The following is a 15,395-nucleotide window of genomic DNA, read 5'->3' as shown; positions in this document are numbered from 1 at the left end:
TCAGTAGGGCCAACCTGTCTCCCTCCCCCACCCCCCGTGGCATTGCACCAAGAACTACTGAAGGAAACAACACGAAAACCTCTGAAGAAGTCATTGAGCACAACTTACTCCTGGAAATAAAAAACAAAACTGGAGTGGCGTCAAATTTTAACAGTTGCTCTCTGGTCCACTTGCATACACAATGCATTTGAACTGCGCCAGAGTTCACTTCAACAGAACCGAGACCTAAGTATTTAGGCAGACCAGAGTTTGCTTTTTTTTGGTCCGCATCAGAGTTCAATTGCACATTCACACCTCCCCAAATGAACTGGACTTCCTAGGCAAACAGACGGATGCTCGGGGAAGAAGATATAAGAAATGACTCCTTTCAAAGGATGTGTGTGTAATGATGACATGGGTTTGGAACAATATGAGCGTACCTCTGGACCCCCCCCCCCCCCCCCCGCTGCTGGTGGATGTGCTAGCTTACCTCCGCTGTGCTCCTCACCTCCCTGCCTGGAGACATCGCTTCAGACGCCGGGGAAAACGTGCTGGGCGGCTGGAAAGGCTTAAAGCCCTGCACATTGCATCTTCTTCTTCAGCTGGTGGTCCTGGTTTCCATCGCCAGCTTCCCGCGTGCCCGGACCAGGTAAACAACGGGAGTTGTCAGCCGGTGCGCAGCTCGGACTGACCCGGAGGGGCTGTTATTGAAAACCTGAGGCCACTGATGCGCACAAACTTCACCGCTGCTGGCTCCACTTTGAACAGTATCCGGATGTGTTTGGTCAACGCGAGTTCTGTTACTAACAAAACTTTTATCCTCAAGACTATTTTCAAGAGTACGAGTTGGACTTTCTCTGTATCACAGAGACTTGGATGTCTCCGTGTGAATCCAGCGCCTTGATGGAATTATTGCTACCGAACTGTCTGTATTTTAACGCACCACGGCCATTAGGTCGGCATGGTGGTGGATTATTAACAATTTTCAAATCAACTTTTGACTGTAAACAACTGCCCATCCCAGTTTCCCGCACCAGCTTTGAGCTGAGCGTCTTAGAGCTGAGCGTCTTTGAACTCGGCCACTCACCTCCGACGTTATTTGCACTCGTCTACCGCCCACCTCGCTCTAAGGATTTCATAAATGAATTTTCTGACTTGGCTGAAATCACACCAAAATATAGTCATGTTTTCATTTTTGGGGACTTTAATTTGCACGTGTGCTGTCCTGAGAAGCCCTTGGTTAAGGACTTTTTAGATTTATTGGACTCATTTAATCTAACGCAGCATGTAAACGGTCCCACCCAAGAGCGCGGACATACACTGGACCTTGTTTTAACTCAGGATGTGACTGTTAGTAATCTTGAAATTGGTGATAATGTTTTTTCTGACCACATCCCAGTCCGGTTTGAGTTCACCCTCCCCCATCTAACTCCTAAGCCGTGCGTTCCTGCATGTCGCAGCTGGGCCATTAAGCATTTCACTGCCACACGTTTCACTGATGTTTATAACTCTGAAATGATAATTCAGCCCTCGGTGTTTCTCACCACTACTGAAGAGCTGACATGCCAGTTCAACTCTGTCTGCTTAAATCCCTCCTACAAGTCAATCCTCAGTTAATCACACCTTCTCTTTTTCTCCATTCTCAGTCAGTGAGGTCAATAAACTGTTAAAAGATCTTGACCCTAAAAAATCTGCAGGTCCAGATGAACTTCCACCTTATTTTTTAAGGCTGGCTGCTCATATCATCACAGTCCCTGTGACCCACATCTTCAATCTCTCCATAAGACAAAACTCCATCCCAGACACTTGAAAAACAGCCTTTGTTCTTCCTTTGCTGAAGGGAGGTGACCCCACCTCACTGAACAAGTATCGACCAATCTCTAAACTATGCATTTTAGCCAAGGTTCTAGAAAAACTGATAAACTCTCAAATCAAAAATTACCTGAACTCATTTAACATCTTACCTCCACATCAATCTGGTTTCAGGAAACAACACAGCACAACCACTGCCTCACTGAAGGTTCTTAATGATGTTGTTGAAGCACTGGATGCTAAGGATTATTGTGCTGCACTTTTCTTAGACCTGTCTAAAGCTTTTGACACTGTGGACCATAACATCTTGTGTCATAAACTCTCAGAAATTGGTTTCTCAGAACATACCATTGGTTGGTTCTCTAACTATCTTTCAGACCGGAGGCAATGTGTTCAACATAATGGTACTTCCTCCAGTTATTTAACAGTCAACAATGGTGTACCACAAGGCTCCGTCTTAGGGCCCACCCTCTTTACACTCTACATACATAATGTAGGTAAAAACATCCCTAATGCATCCATACATTTCTATGCTGATGACACAGTTGTTTATTGTTGAGCTAAAACTGTTGCTAAGGCTTTCCAGCTTTTGACATCTTCATTCAACTACATCCAGACTGATTTGTTCTGCCTCAAACTTGTCCTAAATGCCGACAAAACCAAAGGGATGCTTTTTTCAAATAGGAAGTTGGTCCCAGCAGTTCATCCTCCGATTTTATCTTCGAATGGTGTCCCCATTGAGTTTGTTGATTCCTATAAATATTTGGGTATCTTGGTCGACTCACATCTATCTTTTAAGCTCCATGTGGAAAACACGGTAAAGAAACTGAAAGTTTCTTTACCAAGGGTTTCTTTTTCAGAAACAGATCCTGTCTAACCCTGAATACTAGAAAACGCCTTGTATCTGTGACTTTCCTTCCCTCCATTGATTACGGTGACATTATTTACATGAACACTCCTACAAGAACCCTGCAGATGTTGGATGCTGTCTATCATGGCGCACTAAGATTCATAACTGGCTGTGATTATCATACCCACCACTGCACCCTGTATTCACTGGTTAACTGGACATCATTAACTTCACGCACTCTCTCAGTGGTACATTTTCATCTTTAAATCACTTCTTGGTTTGCTGCCTTCATACATCTCCTACATGTCTCTGCGTGAGTGCAGCTATGGAGTGCGCTCTCAGGACATTATTACCTGCAAAGTTCCCTCAATGAGGACTGAACTAGGCAAAAGGGCCTTCTCCTACTCTGCTCCTGTTTCCTGGAATATCTTACAAAAAGATCTGAAGCTCTCGACCTTGACCTCTCTAAGTGGCTTTACGAATCTGTTGGACTCCTGGCAGGGACCAATGCAGACATGTTCCTGTTTTTAGTTTTCTACATTTGCCTTAGAATCTAGCTGTTTTTTTGTTGTTGTTACCTTTTCCTTTTAGCCATCCTATTTGTAAAAAAACAAACAAAAAACCCTGCAGTATGACTTTTTATAATTGTTTATTGTTGTTGCTGTTGTCCATTGTTCCCATTGCGTCATCGAGGCTCAATGGGATTTACCTGTCTAAATAAAGGTTGATTGATTAAAGACTCTGGATCATGTTGCACCTGTTTAAACCAAAAAATCAAAACTCAGAGCAGAACCTTGGCTGAGTGATGTCACCAAGGCCGTTAGCAGCAATGTAGGAGGGCGGAACGAAAGTGGAGGAAAGATAGGCTGCAGGTCTCTTTTCAAATACTTAAAGAGAGTTGGCATTGGTATCAAAAAGCAGTGAAAGCTGCTAAATCCAAATACTTCTCTGATATAATTACCTCAAACACTCACAACCCACGTGTCCTCTTCTCTACCCTAAACTCTGTTCTCCACCACACTGAACCATCACCTCTGGAAGCCTCGACTGAGCTGTGCGAGAACTTCCTACATTTCTTTTTGGAAAAAAATTGCGACCACCCGGGCTCTCGTTTCCCCTCCAACTCATGACCCATCCATCCCACCTCAATCTGTAGCTCCATTTGACCATTTTGAACCCATCACTCTATCTTCTCTAGATCAGGTCATGTGCAGCTTGAAACCTTCTGGTTCCCCCTTTGATGTGGTCCCCCCTCGATTACTAAAGGAGGTTTTTCTTACTCTAGGTCCGTCCATTCTTGCTATAGTAAACAGTAGTTTATCCACTGGCGTGGTGCCAAAAACCTTTAAACATGCTACTGTCTAGCCTCTCTTGAAAAAAAAAAAAACTTTGACCCCTCAGTCGTATCCAACTTCCGGCCTGTGTCCAAACTCCCATTTGTTTCTAAAGTACTGGAGAAATTAGTCGAGTCCCAGTTGAAGTGCTTCCTGGAGGGTCACGCCATCATAGAGCTATTCCAATCTGGCTTTAAACCTCTCCATAGCACTAAAACTGCCCTACTGAAGGTCTTTAATGACATTTTCTTAACCACTGATACCGGTGATTCTGTGCTGTTTGTCCTGTTGGACCTCACAGTCGCCTTTGACACCATCGACCATGAGATTCTCATTGCTAGGTTGGAGCAGTGGGTGGGCATCACAGGGTCAGCCCTCAATTGGTTCAGATTTTACCTCACTGACAGATCCTTTGTGTCTCCTTCAAGGATTTTAGTTCTGCAGTGGCAGAGCTTAAATGGGGGATTCCGCAGGGGTCCATCCTGGGTCCCTCCTATTCTCTTTATACCTGCTGCCACTTGGTGCTATTTTCCAGAAACACAACATGCCCTTCCACTTCTACGCCGATGACTGTCAAATTTACTTCCCCCTAAGACACAATAGCACATGCTCTATTCAACCTCTGCTCGACTGCCTGGCTGACATCAGGGATTGGATGGCTTTAAACCTATTAAATTTCAAGGAAAAGAAGTCTGAAGTCATGTTGTTCCCTCCCAACGACATGATCACAAACCACTGTATCGACCTCTCTGCTCTAACCCTGTCAGAAAATCAAAGAGTCTCTAATCTGGGAGTGATAATGGACCCTTCCCTGAAACTTAACAATCATGTAAACATGATTGTTAAATCACGTTTCTTCCAACTGAGGTGGCTGTCTAAACTGAAGCCCGTATTGTCCAAAAATAACCTGGAGACAGTAATACATGCATTCATTACATCTAGGCTTGATTACTGCAATTCACTCCTGTTTTGTATCAGTCAAACCTCCATAGCACAACTACAACTTGTCCAGAATGCAGCAGCCCGACTTTTAACCAGTACAGGCAAAAGAGAGCACATTACAAAAGTTTTGGCGTCACTGCACTGTTTACCGGTTCACTTTCAAATCCAGTTCAAAATACTCCTGTATGTTTACAAATCACTGAACATATTCGCCCCCCTTATCTCTCTGATCTGTTACAACCGTATGTCCCACCACATTCCCTAAGGTCAGCGGACCAGTTGCTCCTCACAGTTCCAGGAACTCGTCTTAAGCGCAGAGGTGACAGGGCCTTCTCTGTAGCAGGACCAAGACTCTGGAACGAGTTACCTCTGCTTGTCAGACAGGCCCCCTCCCTCTCGGTTTTCAAGTCCCGTTTAAAAACTCACTACTATTCAGTACCATTCAACACCAGAGGATCTGTGTTTTGAACCTGTACTCTCCACACTGGTTTGTCATCATTATCTGCATCGTTTTTATGTCTATATTATGATTTACTTCATTTTGTACTTTACTTTGTGTGTTACTTGTTGTTCTGTCTGTACAGCACTTTGGTTGGCCTTGTCACTGTTTATGTGCTCTATAAATAAAATGGTATGGTATGATATGAGTTTTAAAATAAAACAAAAACATCATTCAGAAAATAAAGTGTCTTCTGATTCCAGCCTCGAATGATCTCACAGCAACTTCTCTTCACACATCATCCACACAAAACGAGCCGATGACCTCAAAAAAAGTTTTTAAACGTCACCACAGTTCGAGAAACCACTCAAAATGCTCGCTTGACACAGCAGCTAAAAATGATTTTTTTTCAGCAAACCGAGCCCAGAAGAAAACCTCGCTTTCAGCCCAGGGTGTGTTCTACTTCTTCTGATCGCAGTGGGGACAAACGCGTTTCCCCACGCCAGCTGCAGCCTCCACCCAAACGGCGTTGCATTTCTGAAGGTGCACACGCCTCTCCTCAGTGCACGTTAGTTCACATCAACTCTGCAGTGAGCCCGCAGCCTGAGTGTGGCACAGAGGCGCTCTCAGGGCTTTTCTGGGGGGCCTCCCCATGGGTCGCTCGGAGTACGTCTCCGCAGCACATGACGGAGGTGGGGGCCCTGACTTGGCTGACATCTATAAAATACATGACAAAAAATGTGTGCCCGCTCCCAGAGCGTTACGCAGAGTAGCAGCGAGTGTGCTCCCTGGACAGATGGATGGACCGTCTGATCAGCAGAGGTTACACGGTACAATTCGCAGCTCGACCCCCCCCGTTCAGAGGGATTATAGAGACAGTTCTGTCATCTCCAGAACAGATCTCATTCCTCCACACAGAAGTTCAGGAATTACTGATAAAAAATGTAATTTCCAGGGTTCCCAATGGAGAGGTAAACACAGGGTTTTATTCACGTTACTTCCTGGTTCCGAAAAGGACCGGAGGAATGAGACCCATTCTGGATTTATCTGCTTTCAACAAGTCAATCATGGAGAGACAGTTGCATATGCTGACAAACAGACAGCTGTTGGACAGCATTCACCAAAACAACTGGTTTACCTCCATCGATCTCTAAGACGCATATTTTCACATTCCAATAATTCCAAAACACAGAAAGTTCCTGCGCTTCTCCTTCCAAGGGACCCAGTACCAATACAACAGGCTCCTTTTCGGTTATTCCCTCGCACCTCGCACATTTTCAAAATGCGTGGAGACGGCTCTGCAGCCGCTACACAGAGCAGTGATGAGAATTATTTTTTACCTGGACGATCTGCTGCTGCTGACCCGATCCAGGCAGGAAGCAGCAGCGTAAACCAAAATGCTGACGTGACACCTGTTAAACCTGGGTTTCGCCATAAACTGGGAGAAGAGTTCGGTTCTCCCGGCCCAAATGATCGTTTATCTGGGAGTGGAGCTAAACTCAGTCACTATGAGGGCCCGTTTATCACAGATGAAAGCCGAAGCTCTAAAAGACCAGCTCCGTCACGTAAAACCCGGCAGAATAGTGACAGCTGTTTCCATCATGAAACTGTTAGGAACAATGTCATCAGCTCATGTTGTGATTCCGTTGGACTTACTCCACATGAGACGTCTTCAGAGGTGGTTCGCTCATCTGCGTATAGATCCGGGGTACGGAAGAAGAGGCAGATGATTTCTGTGTATCCCTCCGTGGGAACCGACCTGAAGCACTGGGGAAATCCTCTCACTCTGTCAGATGGAGTTCCTATCAGCAGACCTACGTCACACGTCTCAGTTTTCACAGATGCGTCCCTGTCAGGCTGGGGAGGAACGTGCCTGTCTCAGGTGGTGGGGGCGCTGTGGCCACCTCACACATCAGCTCATATAAACGTTTTGGAATGTCTCACGGTTTTGAATGTGATTCAACATTTCACTCCCTTGCTACAGAATCAACATGTTATGATCCACACAGACAACAAGGTGACTGCAGCATACATAAACCGGCATGGGGGCATGCGCTTAACCCAAATGTTACGCATTACGAGGCAGCTGCTGTGTTGGGCACACAAAAACCTGCTCTCCATCAGAGCAGTGTATATCCCCAGTGTCCTGAACAGAGGAGCAGACATAATGTCCAGGGGCGGTCAGCGCAATGGGGACTGGAGCCTCCATCACGAGCTGATTTCTCAGATTTGGGAGAAATTTGGCCGAGCATCAGTGGATCTGTTTGCCACATGGGAGAGCGTCCAGTTTCAACTATGGTTCTCCCTGAGCCCATGGGACGACCCACCGTTAGGAGTGAATGCTTTTGCCCATAGCCCATGGCCCAAAATGCTCCTTTACGCATTTCCTCCAGTCACTCTAATATCACAGTTTATGAACCAAGTTCGGGAGGAAGAACTGTCAGCCATTCTGGTAGCCCCCAAGCGCGTGAGCGCCCCGTGGTTCCCAATCCTGCGACGTCTGTTATCGGGTCAACCGTGGAAACTGCCGTTTAGGGAGGATGCTCTCGTCCAGGCAGGAGGAGCGATCAGGAGTCACCCAGAAATAGGCCAGCACCTTTTGGTCTGGCTGCTCAGCGGATCCACTTAGAGAAGATGGGCCTCTCCTAGGAAGTGGTTCACACAATTCAGGACTCACGTGCTGCTTCCACCACAGTGCTGTACACATCAAAGTGGACAGCCTTTCAGCGCTGGTGTACGGAGAAAGGTGTAGAGGCCATCTCATGTCCACTAGGTGGCGTCCTTCCTTTCTGCAGCAGCTGATGGACAGAAATCTGGCATTCAGCACAATCACGAAGGCTTCGGTGACAGAACAGTTTTTAATCACCCGCTGATGAAACGTTTTCTGAAAGGTGTACGGAAGCACAGACCGGTCTCACTCCCACTAGCTCCACAGTGGGACTTAACGATTGTTCTACGAGCCCTGGTCCAAGCTCCTTTTGAGCCCTTGGATCAGGTTTCAATTAAATTCCTGTCACTAAAAACAGCCCTGCTGTTGGCTTTGACATCTGCAAAGAGAGTGAGTGATTTAGCTGCGCTCTCTGCTGCCCCGTCGTGCCTCAGAGTTCAAGCTGATGGCAGCTCAGCTGTGTTGAGACCTAACCCAGCTTTTATTCCTAAAACATCACGAGTTCATTTAAATCGAGAACGATAACGTTAGAGGGGGTTTTCCCTCCCCCTCACAAATCAGAAGAAGAAGCATCTTTTCATCTCCTCTGCCCTGTGCGTGCGCTGGCATGTTACATAACATGCATGGCCTCACTGCACCAGACTCAACGTCTGTTTGTACATTATAGAGACGCCTCTGCAGGTCGCCCGTTATCCACTCAGCGTCTGTCACACTGGCTGTTTGAGGCCATTTCTGAAGCTTACAGAGCATCAGGTTTAGAGCCTCCTGAGAACCTCAGGGCACATTCGACCAGAGGAATTGCATCTTCGACAGCTTTGCATAATGGTATGACAGTGCAGGATATTTGCTTGGCGGCTGCATGGTCATCACCCTGCTCATTTATCCGCTTTTATTTGCGTGATGTTTCTGGTTCCATGGCGCATTTTGTCCTTAGCGCTGTAACAGAATAAATCTTGATGTTTTCATGGAATTTCTGTTTAAACTCACATCAGACTGCATGCAATTACAGTGTGAGATATTTATTATCAGGCACAAGTTCTGTGACTGCTGTTTTTTGTTCTATTGTTACGAATCAGTTCATGACTACAGTTACCAATCAGTTCAACTGATTACTAATCAGTTCATTATTATTAATCCACTCATATTGAAAAGCTGTTGATCTGCTCTATTCACTGCTACACGGATACAATCGTAACCTTCTACTCTTTCCCATTCTCGGCAGCAGGACTGCTTTCAGCCGTCCTCCTTTTTTTCCACCACTGGAAACCCTTTTCTCTCTGGGGTGCTCCTGTGCATGGAACGCGTAATTACGCAATGCGTAATTACGCACATAGAAGGCTGAGTGATTAAATGTTTTTTGGTGCAAGCAGGTGCTTCATATTGTCTCTGAACGGACCCAGTGAGGCATAGACTACATCCTGCTTCGCCTTTAACCCACTAGCGTCAGTCTTAAAGGCCGAAGACTATACGAAATAGAACGATGGTTACGTACTGTAACCCCAGATTCTATGAGTATAGGCGTAGCCCTTTAAGAGCTGGGCCTCACTGGCTCCTAAATGGATGAAGAAAAAGCTATTTGGGAGCCGATTACCCGCTCTCAACGTAATTTATACGGCCCGGGTGAGGCCCACACAACAAGTTTTCAGTGCTACACCTCGTGTGACGGGATAAAACCCACTGGCAACAGTCTTAAAGGGCTATGCCTATACTCATAGAATCTGGGGTTACAGTACGTAACCAACGTCTTTTGGATTAAAGCCTAAACGTTTCTACAGTTTTTTAAGGGTGCATTCACACCAGCCCTGTTGTCCCAAATTCTAGCCCGTTTGCCTTGGATGTCTGGTTTGTTTGGAGAGGTGTGAACGCGCCATCGAACTCTGTCACATAACAAAAAGGTGAACTCTGGTCTGGTCTAAAACCTAGGACTTGGTCCGGTAGAAGAAAACTCAAGTGCGGTTCGAGTACAGTGTGCATGTTAGCAGACTGGGCACTGCTCCGCAAGCAGGAAGAGGACTACAATGCAGGGCAAACAAACATGTATTTCTTTTACCTCATATGGAGCAGTCAGCTTGCCTTGTGTGAAAAACAACATTCTCCATGGTCTTCTGCCTCATCTTCTACTCATGCCAAATCCATTGTTGAAAAATGACAAAATAGAACTCCTAAAACTGCTAAACTTTGACACCACTCTGGTTTTGTTTTTATTTCCAGAAGAAGAAGAAGAAGAAGTGTCTTCTTCAGAGGTTTTTGTGTCGTTTCTTTCAGTAGTTCTTGGTGCAGCGCCAGCACAGGCGAGTGGGGGGAACAGGTTGGTTTGAACAGGTTGGCTCGACTGCAAAGTGAATGCAAACACAACAGCTCAAATGTAAACAAAATGTCATGAATATTGGTCCCCAACCCAACCGAGTCTACCAGACTATCAGATATGAAAACAATCTAACTTTCTTAGATCACTGAACTGGTATTTTGACACCTTATATGCTTTTTGGCACAAGTTAAGTTTTGTAATTTATGGGGATTGTAGTATTGAATGTTGACCTTTTTAGCTGTCTAAACTTTTCCATTTTCACATATTTTTGTGGGGATTCTGGGGTTTTCCACTACTTAACAGTTTTCTTGCAGTTCCTGAGTGGCAGGGTGGAGCCAATGACCCAAAGCTGTCTAGTCAGCTGAGACCTGTCAGTATTTAAGAATGTTTGGACAAGATGCTGCTGGAATTTTGTCCATTCCTGTATTGAGTCCAACCATATAGTGAATATTATTCATGCTAAATATTATACTGACTTTTGTGCTCCTTGTGCTTTTTGCAGCTTCTGTTTCCAGTTCCTTGATCCTTGGTTTTCACTCAAGTCACCAGCAAGTCTTTATTTCCCAGTGTCTTCTTGGATCCCACCTCTAGAATGGCTGCTTTCAAGGATTACAATAAAATGTCAACCCAACATCCTGCCATTCACCCTTGAGGTCGGTCCTGCCACTTTCCATCTACAAGCTAAGTTTCCCCGCCCGCTCCAGATCTTTGAGGTCAGACAGCCAGCTCCTGCTCTCTGTTCCAAGGACTAAATATAAACGCTGGGGTGACCGTGCCTTTTCTGCGGCCGCACCTCGACTCTGGAATAAGCTCCCACTTGATCTGCATCAGATTACTGAACTTGGCCCTTTTAAATCAAAGTTTAAGACTTTTTTATTCCAACAAGCTTTTAGTACGTAAATATGTGATGACATTTCTGGTTTTATTTGTGCTATTATGTTGTGTTTTCTTGCTTTTAACCTATTGTCATTTTAAGTACTGTTTTTTGTTAAACACTTTGGTCACCATCACCATGGTTGTGTAAAGTGCTATAGAAATAATTAAATAAATAAATAAATACAAACTTCACTCACTTGATCACCTTGGTCATCTTCTTCACCTTGAAATCCCCTGGTCTCCACTCCCTGCCTGTTAGACAAGTAAATCTCTCTGATCATAACTCTGGACTACAGCCATCATTAAGGAACCATTTCTTGCCTCCTGCAGCTCTCTCCTGTGGTCCTGGAAACTCACAATTGTAAATATTGCACTTACCTTTTACATCTACCATTGCTGGTCTTTTGGTTCTCAAACTGTACTCTGGCTTGTTTAAAATTGTACTAAAACGTGATAATTTTACACTTCTTACTGTCAATGCTTAAAAACAAAGGCAGTTTTCTCTTCTTTTACCCAGAATGCCAATCACTGCTATAGATGCATGTTGTTCTCTGAAATCCCCCAAGTTGCAGCGTGCACAGTACACACCCACATACTTATTGACTCCAAATGTTTCAGAGTTCAGAATTTTTTCTTCAAAACTGAAAAGGAAGGGCTTGTTTAAGCTGACATATTTCATACAGAAGGCAATGTAGACATAAAAATTGACACGTGTGATGACTAAATGTTTCTGACACTTCCAGTCCAGAAATTCTTGCAACATGACGTAGTTTCCACACTCTAATAATGGGTTTTTTTTTTGTTTTGTTGTTGTTTTGTTTTTAGGATTTGTTTCTACTCTGTGTTTTTGCCTGGCTTTCTTATTAAGATGGCTGTCAGTGACAAACACGTGTGTGGTTACCATGATGACCATAATGAGTCACTTTCAGCAGATTTAACATTTTGTTTTTGTCTTGGTTAACACAATTTAAACATCAAAATGTCAGCATTTTGTCAGCTTAGTGTGATAAAATTGGGCTCTAAGGTACTGCTGGGCTTTGTTGAAAGCTGGTGGATTTTGGAAATTTGAGCTGCATGATCAAATCACTGATTTTGTTTTAACTGTTTCTTGAATTGTCAAGTAATTCATTATTGTGGTTAAATTGTGGGTGTTAAATTTGCTATTTGTTGTAACAGAATCACGAAGCCAAAGTATTCACCTTTCACTTATTTAGCTTGTTTAACTCCATTTTATAGCTGAACGACTGTCAAGGCAATCTGAATAATCGAGGAAATAAAAATCAGCTAAAGACATTATATTCAACAAAGTGGCGGCCCTTGGTGTCGGGGGCTGGGCGCTTGGGCGTGTGTCGGCTCGGCCTGGTGTCTGCCTGGTGGGGCTCGGGTCCTCTGGCCCTGTCGGGCCTTGGCCTGGGTGGTGTGCGTCCTCGGTGCCCTGGAATTGCATCGGTGCAGCGGGTTCTGGCGGGGGCCTATGAGTTTGTCGCTGTTGGTCCCGGGGGGTCACTGCATGTGGTCGCTGGTGGGGATCTTCCAGTTCTCCCCTGTGGTCCGATCTGGGGGGTGGGTGAGTGGTTCGTCCTGTGTGGGTGGCCCTGGGGGCTCCGCGGTCGGGGTCCCTCCTGGGGTCTTGGGCTCTGGTCCCCCTTTTTTTTGTCTGCCTCTGGTCTTGGGGGTTGGGTCTCTGCTGCTTCACGGTCACTATTAAATGTTCTATTAGAGAAGCCTTATACACATATGCATGCTCACAACCACACACAAATAGAAGCAGGGATGCTTATTTAGGCTTTATATGTAGATATATGTATGTGAATGTATATTCATGTGTTTGTATGTATGTATATAGGCGTAGGTATGGGTATATATATTTATGGAAACTTACTGCAAAGCCATGAATATTTTAAGTTCTTTATGCATATGTATTTTGTGGCTGTGTTTTGTCATGTTCTTTGCAGGTGAACAGACAGTGGCCGGGTGTTTTGCCGTGTGCTCTCTCTAGTTATATTTCTTATATTGTTGAGTCTTACTTTGTCTTTTCTTTCTTCCTATCCTATTAAAAAAAAAAACTAGATAATCACTAGAATAAATATTTCATAATAATGGTGTGGAGAGGATGGCTGTAAGGGGAGAAGGGAGGCCATCCCCAAAAAAAAAAAAAAAAAAAAAATTGCTATTTGTTGTAGCAGAATCATGAAGCCAAAGTATTCACCTTTCAGTTATTTAGCTTGTTTAACTCCATTTTATAGCTGAACGACTGTCAAGCCAATCTGAATAATCGAGGAAATAAAAATCAGCTAAAGACATTATATTCAACAAGGGACACACACAACAGATACTACTAAATTGTGGTTTCAGGAAGTGAACTGGTGGTATGAAAATAGGTGGCGTGAGATTTGAAGAGTGGGATACTGTTTGGAAAAAGAAGCGAAAGAAGAATCAAAATAATAAATTGTATGATAGCGATAGTGTTAGTGAAGATATAGCAAGGAGGAAAAAAAGATGAGTAAAGTAATCATTAAACTTAATCAAGATGCAGCTTCATTTAGCAGTTGGAATCCAATAGAGCTAACATGAGCAATAAATAAAGAAATTAAGAAGAGCAATAAAGTTAAAGAATGGGACACTGATGGTATTTTGTAAGAATGAAGGACAAAAGGGAAGAGCAATTAAGATGGATGAAATAATTGAAACATTTTCTGCTTTTGAATTCAGACAAAACAGAGGTTGTGGTTTTTGGACCTGAGCATCTTAGGCATATTTTTTCAGATCACTTTCTCTGGATAGCATTAATTTGGCCTCCAGTTCTAATGATAAAAAGTTTGCCGTTATTTTTGATCATTGAATGTCTTAACCCTTGCATTAAAAAAGTTACCAGGACCGGAGTGTTTTCAATGAGGTTTTTGCAATTAATTAGCACCCCCGATTAGCGTGCTAATTTCAAAGCAAGCTGCTACTCTCGCCCACGTGTCAGGAAACTTGAGCCATTAACTTGGCTAAAATGATTCACCAAGAGGCTGTTCAAGTCTAGCACAGTAGGAAATCATCACACAATCTCTCTGCTCTTTTTTTATGATTGAGAAAACAACTGGTTATTTATCTCACTAACATGTTTCATTACACATTAGCGTTTAGCATAACCAAACTCAACAATCTAGCATTTTTTCCCTCCAATCAGAAAGACTGCTAAACTACCACGAGGCTCGGTACACACAGGTGTGGGCGGAGCTTATCATTAACCAGGATGTAAATAAAGAGGATTAATGCTTACTCTTTTCAAAATAAACATTTTCAAAGTAAAATACATGTATCAATTAAAATAAATATGGATAGAAAGAGAGCTGTTTTCTCTACTGTGTTACAAGTGTTTTTTTAAAGATGGTACACCTGGACCTGTCATTCTGTTTGTTTCTCCTTCCTGTTCCTCTCAAACCCAGCTGGTCGAAGCAGATGGCCGCTTGTCCTGAGCCTGGTTCTGCTGGAGGTTTCTTCCTGTTAAAAGGGAGTATTTTCCTTTCCATTGTTGCCTTTGTGCTTGCTCAGGATGGGAGACTTCAATAAAGTGAAGATTAAATACAATCTGCTGACTTCCTTAGACAGATAACTTTTACTAATTTACTTTTTTATGTATGAATTTTTTTTTGTACAGAGTCCTGAGATGACTTCTGTTGTGACTTGGCGCCAGGGGCGGACTGGCCATCGAGAGCATAGGGACATTTCCCGGTGGCCTGACCCCCTCAATGGTCACCGAGGTTCTAAAGGCTCGGTTCAGGTCGCACTTGATTATTTTAAATAAACATGTCGCTCTTGCCTGGCTCACTCAGGTCTCACTGAAGCTGCACTGTAGTGAGGGGAAAGACAGATACCTCCCCTCGCCCCTCATTTCTTTTTATGAGGTTGTGTCTGTCACAGCAGAGCAGAGACAACACAGTTTGCGTGCCCGCTCACGTGGACTCGCGCTCGTGAGGTTTATATGTCCACATGCACTGCACGCATCTCTGTACATCCATCTTTTCTCCGGTTTAAGCTTGTAGAATGGAGCAAAAGATACAGCCAAAGAAGAACAAATGTGGGGCAGAGAGAGAGCGGATAAAAATAGAAAAGCAGTGGCCGCTGATGCAGCAAAGTGCAGTAAATTAATTCTTGTTCGTAAGGGAACAGATAAGACAGAAACATCTTGATTTATGCTC

Source organism: Nematolebias whitei, chromosome 3 (assembly GCF_014905685.2).
Source record: "Nematolebias whitei isolate Nwh7 chromosome 3, NemWhi1, whole genome shotgun sequence".
Taxonomy (NCBI): Eukaryota; Metazoa; Chordata; class Actinopteri; order Cyprinodontiformes; family Rivulidae; genus Nematolebias; species Nematolebias whitei.
The sequence above is the reverse complement of the archived record's forward strand: the minus strand, read 5'-3'. Positions refer to the sequence as shown.